The sequence below is a fragment of the Peromyscus californicus genome, unplaced genomic scaffold, assembly GCF_007827085.1.
Source record: "Peromyscus californicus insignis strain IS unplaced genomic scaffold, ASM782708v3 Scaffold_6__1_contigs__length_162567912, whole genome shotgun sequence".
NCBI lineage: Eukaryota > Metazoa > Chordata > Mammalia > Rodentia > Cricetidae > Peromyscus > Peromyscus californicus.
The window spans coordinates 11,685,248-11,706,401 of NW_026294584.1; positions in this window are offsets into that span (position 1 = coordinate 11,685,248).

The following is a 21,154-nucleotide window of genomic DNA, read 5'->3' on the forward strand; positions in this document are numbered from 1 at the left end:
ACCAGGCTTAGCTGCCCCCCATAGGACAACTTACCCTTTTGGAGGAGGGAATGAGGAGTAGGGGATGGTGGGAGCAGCAGGAGGAGGGATGAGAGGGGGATCTCTGGTTGGTAGGTAAAATGAATAAAAAATTAAAAAAAAAGAAATATGGTGAAAATTATCTAGCTTGGGATTTAGAAAAGTCCGATTAGCACCAAATCATTATTTGTCAGCACATGATGGATATTGAAAAGAATAGCTCCACACTGGCCTCTCTGAAGGTTTACTGAATCTGTACTTGGATATATGTTGTCAATTAATAGCTTCTCTCCAGTATCCAGTCTGGTGATGCATCCCCAAACTCTATCTCTAAGGTCATCTTTGAGTCTTATAAATATGTTAACCTCATTTGACTCTTATAAATATGTTAACCTCACAAACATTTTGGGGGGTCATTCCATCCCCACTTTTCCCCAGGGTACTCTTGAGCAGGAGCAGCAGGAAATATTAGATTGAGAGAGAGAGAGAGAGAGAGAGAGAGAGAGAGAGAGAGAGAGAGAGAGAGAGAGAGAGAGAGAGAAACACAGGATAGCCTTGAGAGGGCTTGAATCTTAACCCATCAAGCCCTGACTGTCTTTGCCAAAGGGCTTTTGAAAAGGAATGCCAAGGGGTGGAGCAAAATACCTCCCCTCAGCACAGCCAAGTGCAGACCATCTCAGACACCTGGTGACTATGCATGTGATTAAGCCATCCTCTAATGCAGCCCTGCTGTGTAAAGCAAGCTCAAATCCAACTAGGAAACCTTTGTGGACTCCCACAAGTACCTCTTCTTTATTTTTTAAACAGCCCCTCAGGCCTGATAGACTGAGATTTGTTTTTCATCAAGCATACTGTTTTAGGCTGGAAGCTATCAAGAGAAAGTTGCCCATCATTGACTTTCAGCCTCTGGTAGGAGGGAGTACTGAGCTTAACTCAGCTCTGGCCCAGGTTTCTATTGAGCTTACAACCACCACAGCAATCTCCATAGCTGCCACATCTCCTGGTACAGGAGTAGAGGATGATAAAGATGGCATATCTGTTTTGGAATGGGTCTTAAGATGTCTATAACAGCACAGCGTTAGCTGTGCCAAGTCCTTTTTAAATCAATAAACTCTTGATGCAAACTGCATCCAATAGACTACATCCAACTTAAAGATTCTCTTAGCTTTTTACTAAACTCTGGCTCATTAACCTCAACATAATTCTGGTAGAAACATCACCATACATATTTACAACTCACTTAATTGAACTATTAACTCTTTACATATTTACACTTTTTTGCTATCTTACATTTAGCATTTAGACTCACATTCAACATTTGCACTTTTCACAAACTCACATTCAACATATACTTATTTATAATTCTTATAAGCTTGTGTTCTTAAGGAAACTCTATTAGGACTACCTTAGCAAATATCTAACTTAGCAAACACCTAAAAGATTTCTTATCACCTAGAAGAGATTTAGAAAAGATGTTACATTATCTTCCAATAAGACAGAGAACAATTTTCTTTCTGAACTTCATTTAGAAAACAGAAATAGTGATGCTGCTAAACAGTACTTTATGTATTCCAGGTCTTTTATAAAAACTCTATTAAGAGATACCTCAGTTTACAACAAGCCCAAAAAGGAAGAAAAGAGGTGAGAAGAGAAACCTCCTAAGGGCATTCTGTTTCTGAATTGCTCAGGTAGCAATTCTACAACAGTCAATTTCCCATGACTATCAAAGTTGGAGTGGGGTTCCAAACCTGCATCATTCAGCAGGTTCCCCTGCTAGACTATTTGCCTTGAAAGTTTAATGTATTTCTAAGTGACTTCACTGCCCTTCTTTGTATAATATAGTGAGTGGGTGGGTATGATTCACAAAGCATAAAGGAGATAAAAACAAATGAGAGATAAATCTCTATCAAAAGAATGGGTCCATGGGAGAATGAAGCCACATACAGGACAACGTTTATCCCGTATGTGTAAATACCCCTCTTCATCCGATTGTATTCATATTGAACATGTAAAACACATATAGAAAATTGGGTATTACCCTTTGTCTTAGATACTCTTCTATTATAAATTCTGTCTTACTCACTGTTATATTGCTGTGAAGAGACACTAGGACCCCAGCAACTCTTATAGAGGAAAGCCTTTAATTTGGGCTTGCTTATAGTTTCAGAGGTTTGATACATCATCACCATGATGGAAAGTGGAGTGACAGGCAGATATGGTGCAGAGAATAGCTGAAAGTTCTACATCTGGATCTTCAGGCAGCAGGAAAAGAAAGCATGTGCTTTTGAAACCTCAAAACCCACCCCCCAGTGAAACACTTCCTCCCCAAATGCCACACCTACTCCAACAAGGAGAGACCTCCTAGTCCTTCTCAAGTAGCCCCACTCTCTGATGACTAAGCATTCCAATATATGAGTCTATGGGGCCATTTTTATTCAAACCACCACACTATTCTAGGATTCACCCAGAAAAGACTATCACTGTGTGAGTTTCAATTGATTTGATTTCCTAGATGAATGTCAAGAACTAACTATAGTTAGGAGATAAGTACAGTAGAGTAAGCACACAGTTCCAGCTACAGAAAAGGTTAACACAAGAGCATGACTAGAGCCCAGTATGTCAAGACAAATATAGGTAATATACTAAGATCCCCTAATATACACACATGTACACACACACACACACACACACACGCACACACACACACACACACACACACACACCCCTGGGAAATGCTGAAAGCTGAAGCAAAAACATAGAGAGTCTGTCATACTAGGTAACAAGAAAATATAATAGCATATCTTAAAAATACACCAGTGATTTTGCTTTAGTTAGCAAGATGTAGTGACCGTTGATCACGAGACCTTCTCCTGGGCAAACAATAAAGTAGACAGGAGGCCACAGAACCATAAAGATAGAATATAGTTGAAATAAATTTGGCATTTTCTTGAGTATACTATCAAGTAGCTGATGAATATTTTCTGTCTTAAGGGTCTTTAGTTAATGATCAAAAGACTAACAGTTTCACAATGGACATAGCTGAACAGAATGTGTTATGCAAACTGATTTTGAGCAGTGTTCAACAACAAAACAATTTTCTAGAATTTGTGTATAGTATAATTGTGTTTGCTCACTTAAAATAGGTGAAGTTGTGAATAGATAAATAGAAAAAGCACATGATGAGAAAAATGCCTAATGGCTTCTTTCTCTTTCTGTTGAATCATTCCCTGAAACACTTGAAATGGTTCACAGGCAAACAAAGGATGGATTCATGATGACAAGAAATAAACTTAAGTGACTCATAGATGCTCTGTAAAATCATGAGAAAATACTATGTGATGGGGCAGGGACTTCTGCTAGGGCCCTTTGTTTTCAACCTATACAAGAAGGTGAAAATGAATCAGAAATTATTCATGTGATACCACAATGGACTTATATTTTATTTAACAAGAAAATATTTCAACTATTTCAACGAAGGAAGACGTCCAACAGAAAAGTAAGAAGGATAAGAGGAAAGAAGTATAGATAAAGGCTTAGCTAAATTTAATCACTAAGATGATTGACAGAAAACAGGATGAAACATAAAATGAGAAGGCTACAAGTGTCTATATTAAGGTATATATTAATTGTAAGGTATATATTAATTGAAAATCTCTACCTTAAGGATGACACCTGGCTTTAGCTTGGGAGGACTTCTCTCCTTAAAGGCTTAAAAACATGTCTTCATATATCCAAAATAAGAAAAAGACAAGTCCCATGTTGCTGAAGAAAACTAGGTGGAGAAATTAATATGCTATATTAATTAAACATTCCCATTGCTGAATAATTTTAGTTAATATTAATGCATTAATAGGAACTAATACTGTATAATTTATTATCTAGTATCTTCTAGCTCACTCTGTGAGTTACATAGTTCTCTGGATCTTGACAAAAGCAAAGCACAATGCATCTCTCATTACAGTATCATACGGACCAATCTCACTGCCTTAAATTTTGCCTCTGCTTCATCCATCCTTCGTCTTCTGACTTGTACCCATGTACCCATCTCTTGACAACTAGCAATCTTTTTGTTTTATAGTTTTGACTTTTCAAAATATGCAATAAGAAGTCAATTCATCCAGACTTGCTCAACTAATCAATACTCATTGACTTGACTGATCATTTACTATTATTACTAAACAGCATTTCATTGTGAAATGTACCACAGCTTATCTGTTAAAGAGCATTGTGGGCTCTCCCAGCTATTTATGATTTTGAATTAAAATGTTTATTCTCCATGGGTGCTTTTATTCAAATGCTTGTTTGCAACTCATCTAAGTAAATATCTATTAGTGTGATTAATAACTAGCTAAATAATTATGGGCAAAGCCATTTTCTATGTAGAAGAGGTTTTCACATATTGTGTTAAGTACTTTTCTTGTAACTAAGACAAAATTAAATGGCAGGAGCAACTTGATGGAGGAGAGTCTGATTTTTCTCAATTTCAGAGGCACAACCTACAATGTCCTAGTGTTCCATCCGTGCCAGGAGCAGCACCTAGTGGTGTCTCTTCACATACTGGAAGACATAACATGGAGAGGTCGACCCAAGCATAAGTGGAAAAAGGTTTTCAAAATCCCACCTGCAGTGATTACGCCCACTCATCAGGCAAGCTCAATGACAAAGACTCAATAACTTCCCAAATGAAGACACCACCTTGGTTTTAAACAGTCAAAACATGAGTCCCGGGGAACATTCTGGATTCAAAACTCACCACATATCTGTCAGCAACGAATGAGAGTTCCTATAGCTCCATGTCCTCAACAAGATTTGGTAGGCTGAGGCTATTAGATTTCAGTCCTGGTAGCTCATTAAAAAAAAAAAAAAACCAACTTTTAATTCTATGGGCTGGTGAGATGGCTCATTGAGTTACAGCACTAGCTGCCAAGTTTGACAACTCACGCTTAATCCCTAGTTCCCACATACCACATACTGGAAGGAAAGGACCAGGTCTCACAGGTTGTCCTCTGACTTTCAAAGATGCATGCCATGTCACATATTCCCAATCCTGACTAAAATACATAAATAAATGTATTTTTGAAGTAATTCCTTGATGATATGTTACACTAGAGACTTTCTGTATATTTACTTGCTATGTATGTTATTTCATTTTTACTAGCTAATAAATTCTATTATCTCTCTTTTAGCCAAGTCTCCTAGTACAATGCTGAACAGGAATGGGGCAGGAGAAATTTCTGGCTTGTACCTGACCCTAATCATAATATCACCTACTTTTCAAATACTGAGTATGCTATTGGCTAGAGGGAATTTTGTACATTCATTTTTATTAAGTAAAAAAAGTTATGTTTTATATTAAACTTGATGATAATTTGGCATTTTTCTGTTATAAATGGATACTGGGTTTGTTATATATATTTTCTGCATATGTAGCTCTGAAAATATAATTTTTCTTCTTTAGCATGTTGATAATATATATTATATTAATTTGTGAATATTGAAACTACCTACGTAGGTGTACCTGGAAAGAAACCCTCTAGTAAACTTTTTGTTTTTTCTGGAGCTGAGGACCAAACCCAGGGCCTTGTGCTTGCTAGGCAAGTGCTCTACCACTGAGCTAAATCCCCAACCCCATAGTAAACTGTTATAAATTATAGTGTATTGTTTTTGATAATAAAAGGCAGGATCAATCACCCTCAACACAATTTTCCAGGCCTAACTTTCTCCAGGTTCCTAGTCTGGTTGATCCAGCCAAGGATTTTCTTATGCATCTCTTATTTTTTTCCTGCTCTCCACCCGCTAGGTCAGTGTTCCCATCTCAGACCTCTTCATCCCCGTTGGCCTTGTGGATGTTTCCTGCTTCCCTCTCAGATTTGCTGATGACAAGACTCTCCTGTTGTCTACATGCTTCTGTGATTTCCTCTGCCTTATCTGGAGGGCACAACTGAGACTGAATACTTGGCTGGTCAGAGCTACAACTCCTCACTACTCAGAAGACAAACCAGATTGCAATTCAGACTTGATAATAAATGAACAATCCCATTATCACTCATGGTCTAAAATTGTATGAATAATTTTTTAATTGCTAGTACTTTACTGAGAGTTTAGCTATGCATTTTTGAGTAATAGTGTATACTCTGTTTAAACTTAACATTTATAGTATTTTATAAATTTTTATTTTGTGATTTTTAATAATTTCATACATGAATACAATGTATTTAGATCATATCAACCTCCTTTCTCCTCTCCAACTCCTCCTAGACCTCAAAAGAACATCCTTCTGCCGACTTCATGTCTTTCACTTTTCAGAGAAACCACTGAGTACAGTTAGTAATGCCCATAAGTCAAGTGTGTAGAGCTACCCACCAGAGAATGGGCACCTATCATGGGCCATACCCTTGAAGAAAACAGACTCTCCCTCCCTCAGCAACCATTATCTGATAAAGCTCTTCATTTATGGCTGTGGTTCCATGACCCCTACCCTACTCATGCTGGAGTGTTAATGTGCTTGATATTCTATGGGTCTTGTGAGGCAAACCACAGAACGGATGGTGTTGGCTGATAATGAGTTAAGAAGTCCTATATCTAACTGGGTATTTTGGAACAAATGGAAGATAACTGGCAACATTTTCATTTCAAATATTTGGTAGAATTTACCAGAAAATTATCCAGGACAAGTGCCTTCTTCTTTGGGAATGTATTAATTTTTATTCAATTACTTTTATAGACAAAGATTTATCCATACTATCCCTCCTTGTGTGAGTTTCTATAAATTGTCTTTTTCTTACAAGTCATCAGATGCATAGCTTAAAGCTATTTATAGCACTCTTCCATTAAAATTACATACTAAGATACAGTCTTCATTATATTTGTAATTTTTGCCATGAAAATTTTTAGAACACTATTTATGTAAAATAATGGGCTTTGTTGTGACAATTTCATGCATACATATGACATGCTCTAGTCACATTTACCTCTTACCTTTCTTACTTTCTAATTCATCTCCTACTTTTGTGTCTCACTTTTTTTCTGACTCCATAAATGAAAGGAAACTTGTGAAGCTAATCTTACCGAGATATGTTGATTTTATTTAACATAACTTCCATTTGCATCAATGTTTCTGAAACTGGTAACACTTTCCTCTTTTTAATTTGTTAGGTAGATTACAGGCTTGTCAATTTTACTCTTATGGAGGGATAAGAAACTAGTTTTATATATTTTTCTTTGGGAAAATAAAATAGTGAGGAAAGTAAAAATACTACATAACTTCCTTTAGAAAAATAAAGTGCACTACTAGAGAAGTATTCTTTTTTATTAATTGTGTATTATTACAGTTAAACTAAGAATTTGAACTATAAAATGAATTGGATTTTTGCAGAGATTCAATGGAAGGAACAATATGAAGGTACTCTAGAACTTTCAAGAACAGAACTTAGAGCTGGTTATTTTACAAAACATAATAGATGAGAGAAACTATGTCTGAAGGATCTCAGGTTCACTAAGATACCATCTTATGGCAAAGAAAGCATGCTAGTTTGCAAGTTTAAAATTTACTTATCAAAAATGATTAATATTTTCCCTTAGAATTACGTTCAGTTTGATTATCCAACTTAATTTTTCTTTAAACATTGAAGACCAGTAAAACACAGGCAGCTAAAGCCAATTACCTAAGCTATTATCACGTGCCAGACTTCAAATAATGTGTATTAAATATGCCTTTTGTGTTGATCAAAGAATTTGTTGACTTGCCAAAGACATTACATAATAAGACAAAAGAGATGAGAGACAGAACCCCCAGAGCCTGTCATTTTTATAAGAATACTCTGATTTCTAATTGATCATGTGTATTATGTAGGCACTGTGCAGAGATGGGCTTTAATATTGGAGGCATCTTGTCTATTCAGTGATGCTGTTAGATACAATATTGCCTTGTCCTCTAGGATTTTATAATCTAGATCACTGAAATTTATAGAAGTAATTTCCTAGTAGTTAGGTAAAATGAAGAGAGGACCTGGTCTTTGGATTCCATATCCGCTGTTTTAATTACACTCATTATTTGAGAAACTATTAAACATTTATTATGTAACTTCTCCCTGCATCATGTTTACATTAGTCATCTAAATAGAAGTACAACCAACTTTTTAAACAGTAGTTATTCAAGTACACACAGATATAAACTGTTCTTCCTCTGTTTGAGCAGACACTAAAATTTTCAGGAACTCTAAAATATCTGGGGTCATATAAAACAATATATCAGCTAGGTTATAATAAAATATTGGCTCTCTCACTTCCTGATTTATCTTAAGTGGCATTTTACATATAAAGACATTATTAGCATTTCCATCTGCTCTGCACCACACATTATAACATCTGATTTTATTTTCATTTGTTTCCATTTCCAAGTTTTACATATCATCTGGTATTTTTATATAGATTAAGCTCTCCTTAAGGAGAGAAACTGCAGGAACTGTTCTTTAGGACTTGATCCAGTTTGACAGGCATAGTTTTAAAATGCTTTATTCCAGCAACTCATAAAAGGATGTAATTTTCACCTTTCTTGTCAAATCAACATTTATTTTATCTTTATTCAACAGAACTAATGTACACAGAAACTAATCTTAATTTGTATTTAATTATATGAATGCATGCGTTCTTTTGATCAAGAATAGCACATTGACTTTTTCAAGAATTACATAATTTATGTATAAATAATCTGTTAAGTACCAGCTGCCTGCTGAAAAGACAAAAATAACGCATAGTTCTTGACCTCTGAGTTCTTGTGTTATAGAATGACATTTGTCAAAAGTTCGATGCAGAAGCAGTTACCATTACTAATAAAAAAAACTTTAAAAAGAAATGATAAAATTCATTAATTCTATAAAAAGAAAATAATTTTATACTACTTTATATTCATGAATTTAATTTCATGGTTAACAAAAAGTTCAAAACTGTCAATGAAGAAATGTCTTCAACCTAATTAATGTCAACTTTTGGAAATGTGCAAGCTAGGCCATGAAAAATGATATTTCCAATTTAGAGTAACAAAACTGTAAGCCCTGTAATATTTAAGAGACAGTTCTATTACCTATATTTTTCATGAAATGTTCCCCCTGATACATATGACTCCATCTGCAATGCTGCCCCTATGCTGTTTAGCAAGGTGTATACATTAGCGTACCACTTCACACTCTGTAAGAACCAGTCTGCCCTCATTCTCTGTACTGTAAAATGTAATAAATAACTGGTGGTTGGTTGGATCTGGTGATGATTTGTGTAATGTAGTCTCAGAAAAGATAATGCTTTTGACCTTAGGGTTACACATCCATATGGATGTTCAGTTCTAAACAATTTTTATTTCAAATTCCTCCTTAGAATGCAATAGAATTTTAAGTATATGATCAGGTTCTCACCTTAAAAAATAATGTAATTTACAGAAGTTTGAAAATTTTTATTCAACTGTGCTGATCAAATGCCCTTTCCAGGTTGCTAGAAAGCTCTACATATATTTTTCTTAATAATTACAGTGTGAAAAATTTATATTTTCCCTTGACGTTTTCTACTAGAACCATATTTATATTTCTTATCTTACAGAAATTGTGTTCTGCTATGTCTAGAACATAGGAATAACTAATTGTCTCTGGCAGTTCACTTTCATTAAATCAGAACTCATACATTCAGCCAAGAATTATGTTTAGCTCTACTGCTCAGTAAAGCAACATCCTAATAATGTGTTTCCTGAATAGACAGGAAAATAAGAGAAGGAAGTGGCATGGAAAAATAACTACTTGTTATTGTTAGTAAATACAGAAATTATTTAGTAATCAAGATAGCATTTGCTTTTTGTGCATGTATAAAAGGCAGACACTACTGCCTGTACATAAAAGGCTTTATGTTTGGATGCCAATGATAACCGTATCTTTGTCCCATATAAAGCAGTAGTCCTTAAATCTAAAGATTGAATACAGCCAAACTTGCTTGTCCTGCTAGCTAAAATGTTTCAATATTTCCTTTGTGTAATTCATATATAATTTTAACCATGCAATTAGAATTCTTAACAATATTTTGCAGAGAGCAAGCACACTATACATTTCAAAATAAGTGGCTTAAGAATGATTTCTTTGGTTGTTTAAAACTAAGAATCTGAATCCACACATCCTCAGCTACTTAGAATGTTCTGAGGAATAAATAGTTGCAGATGAATTAGAAATCATCACATATGCACCCTAGTTTCTTGTTACTAAAGGAAGCATACTGGAGTCTGGGATCAGCTAACACATTTAATTTTAAGATTTTAAGATAATATTGCCAAGAATTTAACTTTTTTCTGTGAGAAACACAAAATGATATGCCTTTAAATAACGTCCCTTTACTCATTTTTCTTAATATTCTAAACCTTTTATTTCTAAGAAGGCAACTTGGTTCTTCTTTTTATATTTGTATAGATGTTAAAATGCTATTAATTAATTTTGATCTACCACAGAGAATTTGTAGATTCTTTGAGTACAATTTCATCATTTATCAATCAATTAATTTGATATAGCCCACTAAATTCTCATAAGAACATTGCCATTATCTTAGAAAGCTTCCTATTCCCTTTATCTTTTATTCTTTTCTACTTCTAAAAGCAATCTTACCTGCTAATATGGACCTTGAGTTAGTTTACTAATTTACTCAATGCATTTCTGGGTGAAATAACATAGTTTAATTTCCTACTTTGATTTCTTTTTTCTTCCCCTAATTTTCTCTATTTCATATTTAGATGATTAAGAATAAAATGTATATGCATGTTTTAATGGATATGTATATAATCATACATGTAATTAAATGCAACATTATTTTGATCTTCATTTATTATATTATTTTGAGATTATAATTAGAACAATCTCTTTCCTTCCTCTGAATCCTTCCATATACCCTTCCTTGCTCTCTTTCAATTCATGATCTCTTTTTTTCTTAATTATTATTGTGGGCAGATATGTATATGCATATACATATATATTCCTAAATGTAACCTACTCAGTCTGTATAATGCTACTTCTTTGTATGTTTTCAGGGATGTCATTTGGACTTGGATAACCAATCGGTGTGTTCCTCCTTGCGGAAGACTACTTCTCCTGCTCCCAGCATTCCTTAGTTGCTTGTAATTCTTGGTGTAGGGTTGAGGCCTCATGAACTTTTCCCCATACACTTCAGCATGCCTATTTCTGTCACCATTCTTTAGCCCATATTTATGCAATTATGTTGTTGAGACTCTTTTATAGATGAGAATGTTTTAGTTTATTACTAACTGGCACACACGAAGGATGGCGGGCAACAAAAGATGCTGAAAGTGGGAGCAATAGTTCTCCCAAGGGAAGAACCCTCCAGCTGGTTACCCAGTAACAGGTGTTCAACCCGGAAAACATATACATAGAAGCAATATTGTTTGGACTGAGGAGGGTGTTACTCATAGAGTTAAAATAAGTATGTACTTCTGTTGTGGTGTGTGTGTGTGTGTGTGTGTGTGTGTGTGTGTGTGTGTGTGTGTGTGTCTGTGTGTGTGTGTGTCTGTGTGTGTGTGTGTTTAAAACAGCAAATAAAGAAAAAGTGGCCGTGAATTTCAAAGAAAGCAAGAAGTACATGGACAGGATTGGAGGGAAGAAAGAGGCAAAATGATGGAATTATATGCTAATTTCAAAATTAAAAAATATGAAACAAAATTAAAAACTGCATAAATATAGGACACTGTGTGATATTTTAAAATATATGTATACTCTGAATACTTAACTCAGGTTAAACATTTCTTTCCCCCAAAATATCTGTCATTTCCTTATGAGTAAAATGTTAAAAAAATTCTTTTTTCTGTCTTTTTGAAATATATAGTGCATTATTGTCATCTATTGCCATCAGGATTTATGATAGGACATGGGTACTTCTCACTCTTACTTATTTGTAAGTTTGCACCTACTGGTCAACCTCCCAGCTGTGCTCTTTCACCACTCTTCTCTGCTGCAACCACTATTTTACTCCCAACTTCTGTAGCATTCACTCTCTAGAGTCTCCATATGAGTCAGATTATGCAGTAGATTTCTTTTTCTGTGTCAGGCCTGTCTCTCTTAATACAATGATCTGCACTTCAGTCCACTTTGCCAAAGTGATGAATTTCATCTATTTCATATGTTAAATAATAACCTACAGTCTATGTGAGTCAAAGTTCTAGAAATTATTCAGAAGTGGATAGATACTTAGCATTTTTAAAATGTTTTGCCTTTTGAATAAGCCTACCATCTGCTTAGGTGTACAGATGCCTCTTTCACACGCTCCTTTTATTTTCTTCGCCAATATATTCATCCACAGAAAGCTGGATAAAATTGTAAACTTCTTGTCATTTTTGAGGAACCTCCACGCTGATTTCCATAATGACTATGCTAATCTGCATCCTACCAACTCTGTGGGAGGACTCTTTTTCGTCTAAATCCTTGCCATCACTGGTGACATTTAGTCACTTTTTTGTTGTTTTTACCACTCTGAGGTGATGTCTTATTATGATTCTGAAGGGCATTTTCCTCCTGATTAGTGATACTGATTGTTTGTGAAGCACCAATTAGCCATTTTTTTATGTTTTGATGTCTATTTAAGCTTATTTCCACTTGAAGAACTGAAGTTTTTGCTATTGCACTATTAGGATTCTTTATATACACTTGTGATTAACCCTTTGTAAGATGTCTACTTTTCAACCATTCTCTCTAATTCTTGGAGTATCTGCTTTCTCATGGTTTATTTTGTTAGTAGAAGCATTTTAACTCCATGTATCTCCTTAGATGTAGTTTTTCATTTATTTCCTTTGGAATTCTTTGTAAACATCATTTCCACTCCAATGTTCTGAACCATTCTACCATGTAGATTTTTATTTTATTTATTTATTTATTTATTTATTTATTTATTTATTTATTTATTTATTTATTTATTTATTTATTTATTTAATTTATTTTACAAAGTTCATAGTTTCAAGTGCTATACTTAATTTTTAGACCCATAGTTCATTAAGTAATGAGAAGTATTGGTAATTTCATTCATTTTCATATGGACAGTCAATTTTGCCATCAACATTTGTTGAAAAGACTGTCCATGTATACAAACTGAGATATTATGTATGCCAAAATTGTTTATTTAATGTGGTCTCAGAATGCTTGTTTAATGTGGTGTCAGGATGCTTATTCAGTGTGGTTACAGTGTGTCCTGAGTACTTCCTGTATTATTTACTTTTCTCTTTCTTTTGAGAAAATACCTGACAAATGCAACTTCAAGAGAGAGTAGTCTGCTCTGGCTCACAGTTTCACAGTGCAATTCACCACGTGTGGAAGAAATGGCGGCAAGAGCATGAGGCAGCTGCTTTGTGGAATGTTATTTTAAGATGTGTTATGTTTGTTCATGCTGTGGAACATTTGTTTAATGATGCAAAGATGTGTTGCATCCCTTTCTGCTGCATTTGTTTAACTCTGTGAACTTGTGATACTATGCCTGTCTAAAATACCTGCTGGTTTGATAAAGTGCTGAATGGACTATAGTGAGGCAGGAGAAAGGATAGGCGAGGCTGGCAGGCAGATAGAATAAACAGAAGGAGAAATCTGGGAGAAAAAGAGAAGGAAGAGCAAGAGATGAAGGAAGAGGATGCTAGGGGCCAGCCACCCAGCCACTCAGCCACCCAGCCAGCCATGGAGTAAGAATGAAAGTAAGATATACAGTAAGATATATATAAAAGGTAAAAGCCCAGAGGAAAAAGGTAGACAGGATAATTTAAAGTTAAGAAAAGCTGGCAAGAAACAAGCCAAGCTAAGGCTGGGCATTTATAATTAAGAATAAGCCTCCGTGTGTGATTTATTTGGGAGTTGAGTGGTGGGTCCCCCAAAGAGCCAAAAGAGATTAAGAGTAAAAACAACAACACAGATGGTCACATCACAATTGTAATCAGGAAGCAAAGAATGATGGATCTGGTTCCTTCTTTTTTAGTCATAGAGGGAGCTCCCATATCCGGGGCTGGTCCTCCCTCCTCAATTAAACCTATCTGGAAACATCTTCACAGAGATTCCTCTCCACAACTGAACACTAAGTTCATCCTGTAGGTGATTCTGATTACAGACAAGTTGACAACAAAGATTAAGAATCATATTTCACTTATAAGGAAAAGCTGTCATACACTATCAACTCAGGCTGAGTTTCAGATTTGGAATGCCCATGCTGGACATTTGAGCTGTCAAACAGAGATGCTAGAAGGCACATGTGTTAGTCATCTTCCCATCACTATAGCAAATACACTAGAAAAGTCACCTTATTAAGCCAGAGGGTGGGGATGTGTTTGCTTTGGTTCATGCTTTTGAGGCTAGAGTCCATGATGGATGGATAAATGAGCCTAATAGTTTCTGGGTATTGGTAAGATATGGATGGAAATACTGAAGAGCAAAACTGCTTACCTCATAGTCAGAAGTGAAGAAATCTACAAAAAATATAATCCCAAGGCTGAAATAGTCCCACTATGTCCCTCCTTTTAGTGGACCACCACAAAATAGTAACATGGACCTGTAAAGAGGATTCTAAAACATAGCGCTTTACTAACTTCCAGACTTTACTAACCCATCTGGTATAATAGTGGGGCTTGCCAGTTTATCTGTCTTTTTCTTACCTTGTACATGTTTGAAAAAGATCTTTCATACTTTACTAATGTCAAAGAGAAATTTTGAAGAGAATAGAGTAAATATGAAGTTATCATAGATAGTAACTATTTGTTAAATATATTTGTTTCATAGAATTGTTTCAGAGAATGTGGCACAAAATTTCATATTCATGAGTAATGATTTTGCTTTAGTGCTCTCAGATAGTTGTTCAAAATATGGTAAATGTTTTATTTGGCAAGTCACCAAAATTTAAATCAAGTTTAAAAACAACTATTTACTCAAAGGAAATGCCTATGTAAGAACTTCCAGAGAAAATAGCCTATGCTGCTAGATCAGGAAGAGATATTTTAATCTTTTCCTTGTGGAATAATCTGTACAATGGCATTAAAATATATTATAGTAAACATTATTCATTCTAAAGACTTACCCCTGGACTCCAGTACCATATATATGACCACATACTAACTAAAGCCCAAGGGGTAACACAGTGGCTGATTGAGATTGAATCTGATCTGAAATATAGTCCTATGATCAGAATCGCTATGATTTTTAGGGAGCAGCACCTTGCAGTCCAAGGCTAAGATGCATGAGATCCTGATTTACCGGCTGTCATGGACAGTCACAGGACTCATCACTTAACCATCCTTAAGTAAAAGGCAGGCTGAAGTCTATAAAAAGTGGCTCCCACTTAAGTGACCCAAGAAAAGACAGCGTCATGAAATAGCAGCCATTTCAGCTTTTTCTTGCTTTACATCAACATGAGAAATAATGTGACAAGGTGAATGATACTAGATACTATAATAATTTCATGCCATTCATCTAAAAATAGCACTATTTAATCATAATGGATGAATAAACTCTAATTATTTCCTGTAACAGAATACAAGTCAACAACTTGTGAATGCAACACCATGCTTGTCTCTCTAAGATAGAATATTAAAGTATATAAAGGTTTCAAAAATAGAGAATGAAGAATACAGAATTTAGTAACTATCTTGCTTGCAGATAGACACATTATTCTATGTACAAAGTAAGTCTTTAGGAGTAATGAATACCAACTGCAAGATGGTATCTATACCTGGTTATGAAAGGAGGATTTGATGCCCAACTATGAAACAAAATCAATGCATTGTGTCTCCTGGCATCACACAGACAGATCATGGAAAAAACAAATAATGGCATTTACTTTTTAAATCTTACAAAGACCCTATTTTCATCCTCTAGCTAGCAAAAATTTACTTCCAAACATTTATTTGAAACATGTCTGTCTAAAGTTTTGTTTTAAACACTGTAATAAAACTATGTTTTTCCATGTTATAATGTTTGCATCAAGGAAATAAACATCATTTTATTTTCTCTTAAAGCCCGTATGCAGTAAATTCTTTTTGATATTATCTATTTCACCCTATAGTATTTATTTTAAGAAGCATATACATATTCAAATAAGCCTCTCCAATTCCATAGTGATGTTTTTACTCAGAATATCATTTTCTACAAATTCTATGCTATATAAGCAGGGCATTACATTATTTGAATTTACCTAATCTCGAGGTTCAGCAAACAGTTGGGCAATTGTCATATGCACAATATTTTTCTACTTTGGTTAAAGGATGCTAACATTGATAATATGTCACAATTTTTATATTTTGTGAAATCATTAGTGTCAGTCTGTAACAAAGCTTACTTTTTCAGTTACTTCTTAAGTCTATGAATTCAACAAATTTTGTTGACTTTTCAAGCCAATCTCATCTCTGCTGCCGTTCTGTTTCTCTGTCATACTGAAAGAAAGCATGGGAACCTCGTGCTAGGAAAACTCAGTTCTTTATCTCACCATAATAGCCATGATTTTCTGCCTTTGTCTGCCTCTGACTCTCTCTCTCTCTCTCTCTCTCTCTCTGTGTGTGTGTGTGTGTGTGTGTGTGTGTGTGTGTGTGTGTGTGTGTGTGTGTGTGTGTAAGTAACATAAGTTCAAGGAGAAAGCTACAAAAATATTTTCTGTTAAATCCAATAAAATAATACCAACAGGTGGACTTGAAAATGGACACTAAAACAAACACTTGTTTAATGTCTTGGCACATCTGAAGTGTTACGATTTAGGTTAAATGATCATCTCCCAAACCTCTTATTAAAAGAATTGATTTACTCTGTTATCTAGATACCTTTACATAGTAAGCATATTAGCATTGATGCAAAATGGTATGCATTAACCCTTTCAAAGCCACTTTTATTTGGCAAATGGTCAGGAGATGTTTGAATGAACAAATTTATTGTTTCAAAAGCATTAGGTATCAGAAAGATGTTGCAAGTTTGAGATAGAAGACTGTAGCTAAAGTTTTCCTGCCTGGCCCACAGTCAGGACAAATCTCTCTCACCTGCCAGTCCCACAGCTGGTCAAACCCGACCAAGTAAACACAGAGACTTATATTAGTTACAAACTGTATGACCATGGCAGGTTTCTTGCTAACTTTTCTTACAGCTTAAATTAATCCATTTCTATAAATCTATACCTTGCCACATGGCTCGTGGCTTACTGGCATCTTCACATGCTGTTTGTCATCGTGGCGGCTGGGAGTGTCTCTCTGACTCAGCCTTCCACTTCCCAGCTTTATTCTCCTCCTTGTCCTGCCTATACTACCTGCCTAGCCAATGGCCAATCAGTGTTTTATTTATTGACTAATTAGCAACACACTTGACAAACAGACCATCCCACAGCACGTCCCCCTTTTTTTTTTCAAAAAGGAAGGTTTTAACCTTAACAAAGTAAAATGACATATAATTTGGGAATTTGGGCATAGCTTCTCTTACTACTTCCTGCTGGAGGGGGCCGCTGTATCTTATTGGGACACAAAGTAAATTTTAGGATTATGGAATAGTCCATGAGGGTGTATTGTCTGAGCCAGTTGTCTTCAAACCATTTTGGATGTTGGATCATCTGGTCCATGGTGTCATTGTAGACCTTTCAGGGGGTCTTGGCTGGTCAAACCTGATGTATCTTAATCTTAAACAAATCCATAGCCTCTTGCTTTCTGTGGGAACAAAAGCAGAGTCTCCTTTCCAAAGCAACATATCTTATATCCAAATTTTGAAGTCAAAGTACCTTTAAAATATACATTTTGGCATAACTCAACAGCTTTTACAATCAAATGTTTTTCTGCAGTTAAAAATCCCAAAGACAACACAATCCAGATTCTCTGTGTAATATTCATCTTCACGTGGCTTATTTTTTATATTAATTTTACTGTCTTTTTAAAGACTTTATTTTTTAAAACTATGTATTTTTTTCTATAACTGTATATATCACCTTTTTGTCTCTTTTAAGCCTACATATATTTTACACACATTTTAAACTATTACATCTGAATCTGTCTTATTGTTAATCTATTGCTTTAAACTGCAGCAGCTGTGGCTGCTGGCTCTGCCCACCTCAGCTTCCCAACATGGCTACGTTTACCACCAGCTCTGGGAGCTATCGTGGGTCTATGCTTTTATTCAAGCAGCGTGTAGTCCAGAAATCTCTTTTTTTGTTTTGTACCTGCAAAGGCTAAATCCACCACGCAGCTTAATGTGCCACTTGCAGAGGTCTCATTCCCGCCATACTGCAGGTCGAATGCACACTCTAGGAACCAGTCAGTAGCTCAAACCAGCAGCTGCCGCTCATTTGAGAGAGACAATTAGGAAGCTGTTTTTAGCTCCGTTTTAGAATCTTTTTTCTCAATTTTTAGGTGAAAACTCTTGCCACCATGTTGGATGCCATTTGTAACTAGAGTTTTCCTGCCTGGCCCACAGTCAGGACAAATCTCTCTCACCTGCCAGTCCCACAGCTGGTCAAACCCAACCAAGTAAACACAGAGACTTATATTGGTTACAAATTGTATGGCCGTGGCCGGCTTCTTGCTAATTGTTCTTACAGCTTAAATTAATCCATTTCTATAAATCTATACCTTGCCACATGGCTCGTGGCTTACCGGCATCTTCACATGCTGTTTGTCATCGTGGCGGCTGGCAGTGTCTCTCTGACTCAGCCTTCCACTTCCCAGCTTTATTCTTCTCCTTGTCCTGCCTATACTTCCTGCCTAGCCAATGGCCAATCAGTGTTTTATTTATTGACTAATTAGCAACACACATGACAAACAGACCATCCCACAGCAGAAGACCATGTTTTTTTTGTTTAAAAAAAAAGGTGAGATTATAAAATGATTATCTTGTAGAATATATAACTGATTTAAAAACTTTCTGATGGTAAACTTAAAGAGTTATTTTTTTCTACGTGATAATTTTAACTTGTGATATATATACACACAAACACACACATGGGTGACTATTCTTAGAATCATTTTTTTTAAATCCCGTAAGCACATATACAAGTAACATTATACAGACTGAACAGATAGTATTTAGGAATATATATGTATATACTACAGAGAGTCCAGCCTTCTGCAGGTCAGAGAGTCTGGGAACAAGATGGCAGAGTCAGTGAGAAAAACACACAGACTCTTTTTCTGAGGGATAAAAGTCCTCTTTCCTTTTATTATTCTTTCTGTTGCTTGTTCTACTTATTCTTTTTCATTCTGTTCTTCTGCCCGGATGTTTCCCTTCTTTCTCTTTCAGATGACTTCCTTCTACACTACTTCCTGATGTTTTCTTTCTACATCTTTCCTGGTGTTTTCCTGCTACTGTGTCTTTATATTCTCCCTTATATACCCCAGCAGAATCTTTCAAGCAATATAAAATTACAATGGGGCTACATTCTGTTTTTAAGTGTATTACTCCAATGAACACAAGTAAAAAGCAGTATGTTTTCCATATCCCTTACTTGATTAAACGTTTTACATATTACAGATGAAAAACAAGTTGTCCCAAGAAACCACACACATTCATGTCCAAGCAACTTGTTATGGCTTAACAGAGTGTGAGAAAGCAAGGTATTGTTCTCAGCCAGTTCTTTTGCTGGCAGGCTGCATTTTGCAATTACTAAGAAAGGACCAATTATTTTATTATTTATCTCAAAAGGTAATCTTATACGAAATCTTAAAAAAATCACAAATCTAAACTTTTGTATATGAAAAACAACCAGTCACCTCCACTTTAATTCCTCAGAGTGCAAACTAATAAGTTTTTTATATCAGGACGTTAAGGGCAGAAATAGCTACAAGGAATTAATCATCACCTTTGATCACCAACCCATTCTAGTAAGAAAGGTACATCAGCCAGTAATAGCCAGGCTGCTGTTGTTCCTGTTCCCTGACCTCAATGAGTCCCTTGTTCAACTATCAAAAGTGTGTCTTTATAAACTATAAATTGTTCCTCAAGATTTTCTACCTCAAAGCCATAACAAAAACATTTTAACTTAACCTACTAACAATCTACATGTCTAAGTCCTTTATAAGGGTTATTGCTGAATCATTAATCTGCTCCAGAAGCAATGTTTGGAAAAAAGTCTCATTATTATTGTAAGTGCCAGTAACATTGCCCAGTGAGGGGCTAGAAACCCCCTGAGAGTTTTCACACAACCCATAGTTTATGAGGTATGTAGAGACCATGAAGGCAACAATCAGAGTTATGCTCATCAACAGCATGAGGTTCTCAGGGCACTTAGTCCTAGGGGCTTTGCCTCTAGAAGGCTCACTCAGGCATAGCTTTGCCAAATACCCAGCTGTGCTACATGAGTTCCAATGCTGCCTGTTTGTCCCTTCACACAGCCCCCAACAATATAAATACCTGTATGTCACATATACATGTAACAGCAATTAATTCTTTTAAAAAAAGAACATTAATTTGAGAGAGAACATGAGGGGTACATGAGAAGCCTTGGGGGGAATGAAAGGAATGGTGAAAATGATTTAATAATATTATAATCTCAAAAATAAAAGAATAAAAAATTTCATTGTAAATGAATAACATTTAGGATAACATTATTCAAGAGGAGACACATTTGTAAATTCTCCTTTTAGGTAGAAAACATCACTGGTGAGGTATAGTAATTTTCTTTTGTGTTTTAAGTGTGAGTGTGTGTGTGTGTGTGTGTGTGTGTGTGTGTGTGTGTGTGTGTGTGTGTGCTCATGCATGTATGTGTGTACATGTGTGTGCTTGCTGGTGCAAACATGCTGGATTCCCTTGTATACTTCAGAAGAAAAGTTTGGAGAGTTGGTCGTCTTCTGCCACCTTGTGAGATGAGGGGACCAAATGCAGACTCTCAGGCCTGCAGGTCTGTTTCTGTACCTACTGAGTCTGTGGGGCTGTCCTTGTATCAGCTGTCTAAAGCACTGATGTACAAGCATAGCTTAGAACAACTGGTATATAAGAAAATATTCATAATAAATATATTATTACATTGAATTAATGCAAATGAATAAAATTTTCTCTAATAGCTTTAATCGTCTTTAGTTAAGATGTGATGTCATATGCTAATTTGTTTCTTTTTCCTTTGTAGCTATGTTGCCTTTCATTTATATTTATTCTTGAGATTGTGACTTGATAAGGTTCATAAT